This window comes from Carlito syrichta, unplaced genomic scaffold, assembly GCF_000164805.1.
Source record: "Carlito syrichta isolate Samal-C Ts95f unplaced genomic scaffold, Tarsius_syrichta-2.0.1 Scaffold307324, whole genome shotgun sequence".
Lineage (NCBI taxonomy): Eukaryota > Metazoa > Chordata > Mammalia > Primates > Tarsiidae > Carlito > Carlito syrichta.
Genome location: NW_007251420.1, coordinates 336527 through 344362, shown reverse-complemented (window position 1 = coordinate 344362; position 7836 = coordinate 336527).

Here is a 7836-nt window from a genome sequence, read left to right as displayed (position 1 = left end):
CCGGGTATGGTAGCGTGCACCTGTAGTCCTAGCTACTCGGGAAGCTGAGGCAGAAGGATTGTCTGAGCCCAGGAGATCAAGACTGTAGTGAACTGTAATTGTGCCGCTACACTCCAGCCTGGGCCACAGAGTGAGGCCGCAAATAAAACAAAACAAAACAAAGTTATGATTGGTGTGATTAGGGGGAATTTGCTAACTTTTCAGTTTTCTTCATTGAGGGCAATGATACAAGTAAAACTGCCAGAAATATTCTCGCCAGCAAACCACCCCTTTGCTATTCAGATCAGGAGGGGTTCATATGAGGCAGACCCATCCTCAGTTTTAGAAGCTGGAAACATCACTAAGGTCTGGAATATCAGCTAGGGACTGGTTTAGGGTTGGTCCCTTGACCTGCGCTAGACCAATGACAGTTTGATCTAGGGACTTTTTTGGAACTAAATAAAAGAAATGCATCTTTTTCAACTGTGTTGGTAAGCTGGTGGAAAGCCTGGTGCAGGGGCAGACCCTTTGGGTCCCCTCCCACTTTGGGAACTTTTCTGTCCTCTCAATAAATCCTGCTTTTTCACTTAAAAAAAAGAAAAGAAAAGAAAGCCTGGTGCTGCCGGCAACCATTTTTGCAACCATGCCAGCCGAGTTGCTTTGGAAATAAAGCAGACCAAGAAAAACAGACAAGAGGAGACAAATGTCTAACTTTGTGCAACTGGAAACCAGCAGTGCTAGAAATGAGCCCTAAAGATGGTTTTGTCTCTTGTGACCAAGTGACCCATGCTAAGCTCATAGAATTGCATTTGCAGAATTCCTCCTCCTTTCTTTATTGATAATTTTGCTCATCTCCAACCTTCCTCTTCTCCATAATTTAACACTTATCTACATTATTTGTTCCTCTGAACTCTGCCCTTCTCCTCCTCAGCCTGTTTTCCACTAGGCTCTCAGAACTGTTTGCAATGAAAACACTTACAACTTAAAATCCTTCAGATTTCCATCATCTACAGGCAAAACTCTGCTGGTTTTTTTTTTTTCCATGATTTAACCCTACCTTCCTGTCAAGCTGAAATCTACCCTTCAGTGATATTAAACTACTTATACCCCTTTAGCAAGCTATGCCACGCTACAAATTTGGTTACCCAGTCATTGGTCTTTTAAGCCTGTTCAAGCCTTGTCTTCTCCAGGGAACCACCTATGACCAACTGATAGTAACAATTAGGAGCTGGGCAACCCCTTCGGGTCCCCTCCTACTGTGGGGGCTTTTCTGTCCTCGCAATAAATCTTGCTTAAAAAAAAAAAAAGGCAAAAAACAATTAGGAGCTTAGGGCCCACAGCTTATGCACCACTTATGGACCTTTACAACTGTCAATTCATGACGTGTCTGTTCCCACTGGTCTGTAAGCTCCATGAGGACAAAGCCTTGCTTATTCATGTCAATAGCCCAGCCTGGCATGGGACGAAAAGTGGATGCACTGTGATTACTGAACAGAACTGAACTGACAGAGGCTTAACAATTTGAGCTCCACACAATGGAACTGGGAACTTTTTAGAAAAGGAGTATACACTAAAAATCCTAGACCACCTCCCCACCAAGTGAGCAGACCCCATCTTGGCTAAGGAATGCCAGAAAAACCTTAAAAATTAAGTTCTCAGCCATGATTGGAAAGGCAGTCAGGCATGCCTCGAGATATCCCTCTCTTTGGGATTTAGACACAGCTGACTAGCATTCCTGTTAAAACAGAGACCAAGGATGAGGTGGGAGGATCAAGGTTACAGTGAGCTATGGTCACACCACTGCACTCCAGCCCGGGAGACAGGGTGAAATTCCCAACTCAAATAAATAAATAAATAAACAAACAAATAAATAAATAAAATAGTTTGCAGTGCCACTGGATGCAACCCATTCAACAGGCCTTAACTATAGTTTTTTTTTTTTTTTTGAGACAGAGTCTCACTCTGTCACCCAGGCTAGAGTGCAGTGGCACACTCACGACCACCGCAGCCTCGACTTGCTGGGCTCAGGCTATCCTTCTGCCTCAGTCTTCCAAGTAGCTGGAATTACAGGCACGCGCCACCATGCCTGGCTAATTTTTTAATTTATTGTGGAGATGAGGTCTCACCATGTTGCCCAGACTGGTCTCGAACCCATGGGCTCTGGCAATCCTCTCACCTCGGCCTCCTAAAGTACTGGGATTACAGGCATGAGCCACCACGCCCGGCCTTAACTATAGTTTTGATTGGACAAGAAACTAATTTCAGTAACTTTCTCTTGATAAGACCACTAACCATGAACTGAATCTGGCTGATTTAGAGGCTGCACGCTTGCCTTTATGCCCTGGCTTCATCTTGTGACCTATGGATTCTAATTGTAATGCGTTAAATATTAAGTTTCCACCCCAAGATAAGCATGGGTTATACATGATATGCATGTTTTTTCAACAGGCACGAGGCAGGACCACCTTCTTGAATATTCATAGCTCCTCATGCAACCTGTTGAATATGTATGTTCAGCCAACCGGTTAGCATAAAGCTCCTACCCCAACCCTTCCTCCTTCAAAGTGCCTGTCTCTGGTCTTGGCTGGAGTCTGTGCTTCCCAACCTGTAGGATGGCAACAACGCAGGCTGTAACCCTTTATAAGAGAAAAAGTCTCTTCCAAACTTACAGATTTGTGAATTATTTTTTAGTTAACACAGGACAATCTCGCCAAGCTTGGGCCAAATTAGTTCCAACATAACAGTTCAGGTATATAATTTTTTAAGATAGAAGCAAATAAAACATGGATTTTATTTTATTTTTTTGTAGAGATGAGGCCTCACTATAATTAACAGGCTGGTCTTGAATTCCTGGCCTCAAGCAATCCTCCTGCCTTGGCCTCCCAAAGTGATAGGATTACTGTGTCTGGCCTGAGTTTTACTTTGATTAAAAGTGAAATGCCTTAAACTCAGGAAATGGGTCAATCCTTTCTGCTTCTTTTTTTGCTGTGAACTTGAAATTCTCTTGTACTGGTCCATGATGACTCCCAGCTTTCACACATATACTGCACTGACTGCAGAAAACTCCTTAAGTAGGATCTCTTTGGATGCATCTTTCTTTTTCCACCTCATTGGAATAATTTTAATTAGCACTCTTGAGCATGCAAAATTTTTGCAAAGACAGCGTCCTCTACCATATGTGGCTGTCAACAACCCCAAGAAGCACGAATGAAAGTGGTGCCCACCTCTCTCCCCCCCACCCAGGGCTCCAGGACAGAGTCTGAGGCAAGATGGAGGGTGGGAGGAACCTTCACACTTCACCTCATCCCTGCTGCTCATCACAACATACAAAGCAACTACACCTGGATTTTTCCAAACAACTTTTGTTTTCTCGAACTCCTCCCTAACACTATGGAACAAGCAGCTGCCACTAAATAGGGCCCAGGAGAGGGGCACTTTCCTTTTATTCCTCCCCCCAATATAAAAATAAAGATATACTCTTCAAAAAAATTTTTTTTCTGCAAAGGCAATCCAGAAAAACAGACCCGACTTTGCACTTGCTGGAGCTTTTGTGACTTGGCCTAAATTTCTAGCATACATCTCAACTGTACCACTATTTCCCGGGTTGTTGTATGGATTAAATGAGCTTGCATACCAAAGGAATGTCCTAAAAAGCTAGAGGCATGTGTCCCTTAGGAGGCACTGTGGCAGAGACATCAACAGGGTATTTGCCAGAGAAGGCCCAAGGCATGGTTTGGACATTGTTTCTGGCTATGCAGGTTCCACACCTGACTATGGCCTTCCCAAAGATTATTTGGGTTACTCTACTATTATTTTTTATTTTATATTATTTTTGAGTTGAAGTCTCACTCTTGTCACCCACGCTGGAGTGCAGTAGCACACTCATGGCCACCGCAGTCTTTACCCGCTGGGCTTAAGTGATCCTTCTGCTTCAGCCTTCCAAGTAGCTGGAACTACAGACACACACCACCACACCTGGCTAGTATTTGTGATTTATTGTAGAGAAGAGGTCTCAGCAAGTTGTCCAGGCTGGTCTCAAACCCTTGGGCTCAGGCAATCTTGCCTCGGCCTCCCAAAGTGCTGAGATGACAGGCTGAGCCACCGCACCTGGCCTCTACTATTCTTTTATAAAGTTTGAAGTAGCTTTCATAGGCTTAGCCACTGAATACCCTTACAAACTTTATCGTTTTTGCAATCTATTGTAAGACTGCTGAAAATGTCAAAATCCAAATCTGATTGCTACCTTACCCATACTTACACAAAATGAGCGTTAACCCACACTATTTAGCCGAATTTAACAAGTTTTTAATTTTTATTTTAAAAAAAAGGTCAAAACAATTCTAGCACTGCTATTTTAAATAGATCTAAAACACAAATTTGGACCCCTAAAACTAACCTTGCTAATACGTCTACAATAATGAAATCGGCTATCTGAGGTGGGAAACGTTCGAAGGACATATGCTGAGTTCTCAATTTCAGGGTCAGAAAATTAGTAAGTCCAGTCCCTTTTCTCAGTCTTCTCCCAACAGAGATGTACAAAGAGGTCCAGAGCCTGCTTAGCAAGGTAGGAAGGCTACTTAATTTTTTGACTGGGATGGGTTTTAGCCACTCAGAGGCACAGCTTGTTTCTTAGGGGTTGGGCTCCTGCTAGTAAGACACTTAGTTCATTTAGGAACTTCCCTTTCTTTAAAGGCTGAGAAAACATCTTAGTTACTAAATGATTGCAAAGATAACTTTCCAAATTTAAGCTGTACTCAAAAATCCATAAAAGCTGCAGAACTCTTAAGTTTTCATATTTAAATAGAAATGTGTTGAGACATACAGTCATTTCTTGCTTTCAATATATTTTATTCTGATGAAGTTACAAAAGTAGATACAAAATACTTTTTTAAAAAGTACAGTTAACTGACTTAGAAAAATAGATAAAGCCCCTAAAGGTTTAAAAATACAACATAAAAATTTTTATGTAAAGAACATTTTTAAATATTTTAGATGATAACCAAGACTAACTTATGCAAATTATTTTTTATGTAGCCCAAACACAGAATGTTGTTCTATAATAATAAGTCTATAGCACACTGGTAATCCATCTGGATTTACAGAATACTCGTTTGGAACAGAATGTAAGATGAGAGAAGCCCCAAGTGAATTTCAATGCAGTTGCTTCAGTAAAATTGCTGCTACCACATGAACTATCATCCCTCAAAATCTCTTGCAGTCTGAAATATCAAAAATGAATGCAAAAACAGGATGGCCAAAGGACTGTTTTCCCTCTTTGCCAGCATTCTACATTAGTAAAAACCAAAGCCACTTAGTGAGCTGACCTCAGGAGCAAACAATGTGCCTGATGACGATACTCAGTGTTTGGCATCCAGATCGGCATTTTTCAGGCCCGGGTTTCACAGTAACGGGAGACAGCCTCCTATAACAAGGCAGCGGTAACACCAGCATCATGACTGGGGCTACTCAGATCCAAATTTCTAGAACTTCCACTATATGTGCCTGATTTGTGAATGCTTGTGAGGTAATGATGTTATGTTTAAGAAGCTCTACTTCTAGTACAATCTCACTGCTCAGAGAGAAGGCAAACAAATGTTTGCAAAATTAATATCACCACCAGAATTGCTCCTCTCATCTCTGCACTACTAGAAAAACTCTGCCTTGCCATCAAAGTCATGGCAAATACAGATTTACATTTCTGCCAAAAGCAAGTGCATGAGCTAGGGCTCTACAAGTCTAAGATGAAAGGAAATACTCTGCTGGAAGCCCTGTAAGATTATTTTATTCACAATCAAAAGAATAAAACATACACTTAACTGTCAATACAAAAATTATAGAACAAGAAAGCTGGAGCATTTAAAAACCTACACATTATCCAAGTTTTATTATTATTATTATTTTTTTTTTTGAGTTGGAGTCTCACTCTGTCGCCCAGACTGGAGTGCTGTGGCCGCTCCCGGCCACCGCAATCTCGACCTGATGGGCTCCAGTGATCCTTCCACCTCAGCCTTCCAAGTAGCTAGAACTACAGGCGCGCGCTACCACGCCTGGCTAATTTTTTGATTTATTGTAGAGATGAGGTCTCACCAAGTTGCCCAGGCAGGTCTCGAACCCGCAGGTTCAGGCAATCCACTCACCTCAGCCTCCCAAGGCGCGGGATTACAGGCTGAGCCACCAAGCCCAGCTCTATCCAAGTTTTTAAAAGGCCTGAAAATTAAAGCACCATAGGATTAACTGCATAATTTAGCAAGCCCCCTCCACCCTGATTGTATCATTTATGAGGAGCAGAGATCACACACTGAGAGGAGATAACTTCTGATTAGAAGGGGGATGGGGAGGGAGTGTTGAATGGTAACCCCTGGGTATGGGGAGATAACAGTGAGAGGAGTCAGAGGCTGATTTCTTGAAACCATTACTTATTTCTCCCAAGGCAGGAAGGCACCATCCTCTTTCCGTTTTCTCCCCTTCCTCCAATTCTTCTGCCCTTGACTTCCTGGCCTTCGCAGTGAACAACATTAATGTTTAGGTACATCGTTGGTTAAGCTAGATTGGCCTGAGAATATGGTAATGTTTTTAATTTTATTTTTTAAACGACATTCTGTGTCTTAAAATACCCACAATTTTTCTTTTCTGTCCCATTTATAAGCTGCCTTTACTCCTGTCCTGGCATATGATCATCTTTGGTTCCTTTGGGAGCTTAGTTATAAAGAGAGGGAAGAGTTCCATCACTGAAAACAACTGGAAAAAAAGTGAGAACTCTAATCTGAGTCTATTTAGAATATTAGAAATGATGATGAAGTACAACCCTAGTTGAGAGAAACAATTTCAACCCTTCTGGACTTAAAAAATTAAAGCCAGCAGGGTTTAAGATTGAGAGGCAGTGACATTCCAGGTGGCATCTAGAAAACTGCTTTCTGATTTGCAAATGATCACCATACACACAGAAAGGCTGACATGTGGACCTTTGGATAAGCCTTCAATGTGGACTTAGGAATATTTCAGAGAGGGCTTTTTTTTTTTTAAATAAGTGACTATCCCACTCTTTAATTCCTCAGTGATGTATGGTTTTTGCCTAAATTAGATGAATTTTTTTTCTTTCCTTTAAAATTCTGTATATATTTAAGAATTACTGAAACTGATTAATTAAAAATGGAGTTTCTTTTTTTTTTTTTTTTTTTTTGAGTTGGAATCTCACTCTGTCGCCCAGATTGGAGTGGCTGCTCCTGGCCACAGCAGCCGGGCTCTGGCGGTTCTTCCGCCTCAATCTTCCAAGTAGCCTGAATTACAGGCATGCGCTACCACGCCCGGCTGATTTTTTGATCTGTTGTAGAGATGAGGTCTCGCCAAGTTGCCCAGGTGGGTCTCAAACCCGCGGGCTCGGGCAATCCACTCACCTCAGCCTCCCAAAGGCGCGGGATTACAGGCTGAGCCACCGAGCCCGGCAAAAAAATGGAGTTTCTAAGTCATTCTTTTCTTATAATCCAAAGGAGTAAAAAACAACAACAACAACAACAACAACAAAAAACCTTATCAAATCTAACCTTTATCAAAGGAGGCTGGTAAGTACTTTTCAAAAATCACAACTCTGAAACACAGAATGCTGAAGAATGTAAAGCATTGCCAGTCCAGCACTTGCTCCTTCCAGTATACTCATTGTGCCTCAGTACATTTTAAAGAGCCAGTTTACTACATCCTAGGAAACAAATGAAAAATAGGTGCTTCTTCACTAACAGGGAGGATTCTCCATATCCCAAAAGAAATAGAAGTTTCGAGTTCTGATACAAAAACAACTAAAACAGGATAAAACCCTAATGGGAACTCAATTTGTCCTTGGAATATTAACAGAATAAAGTTTTT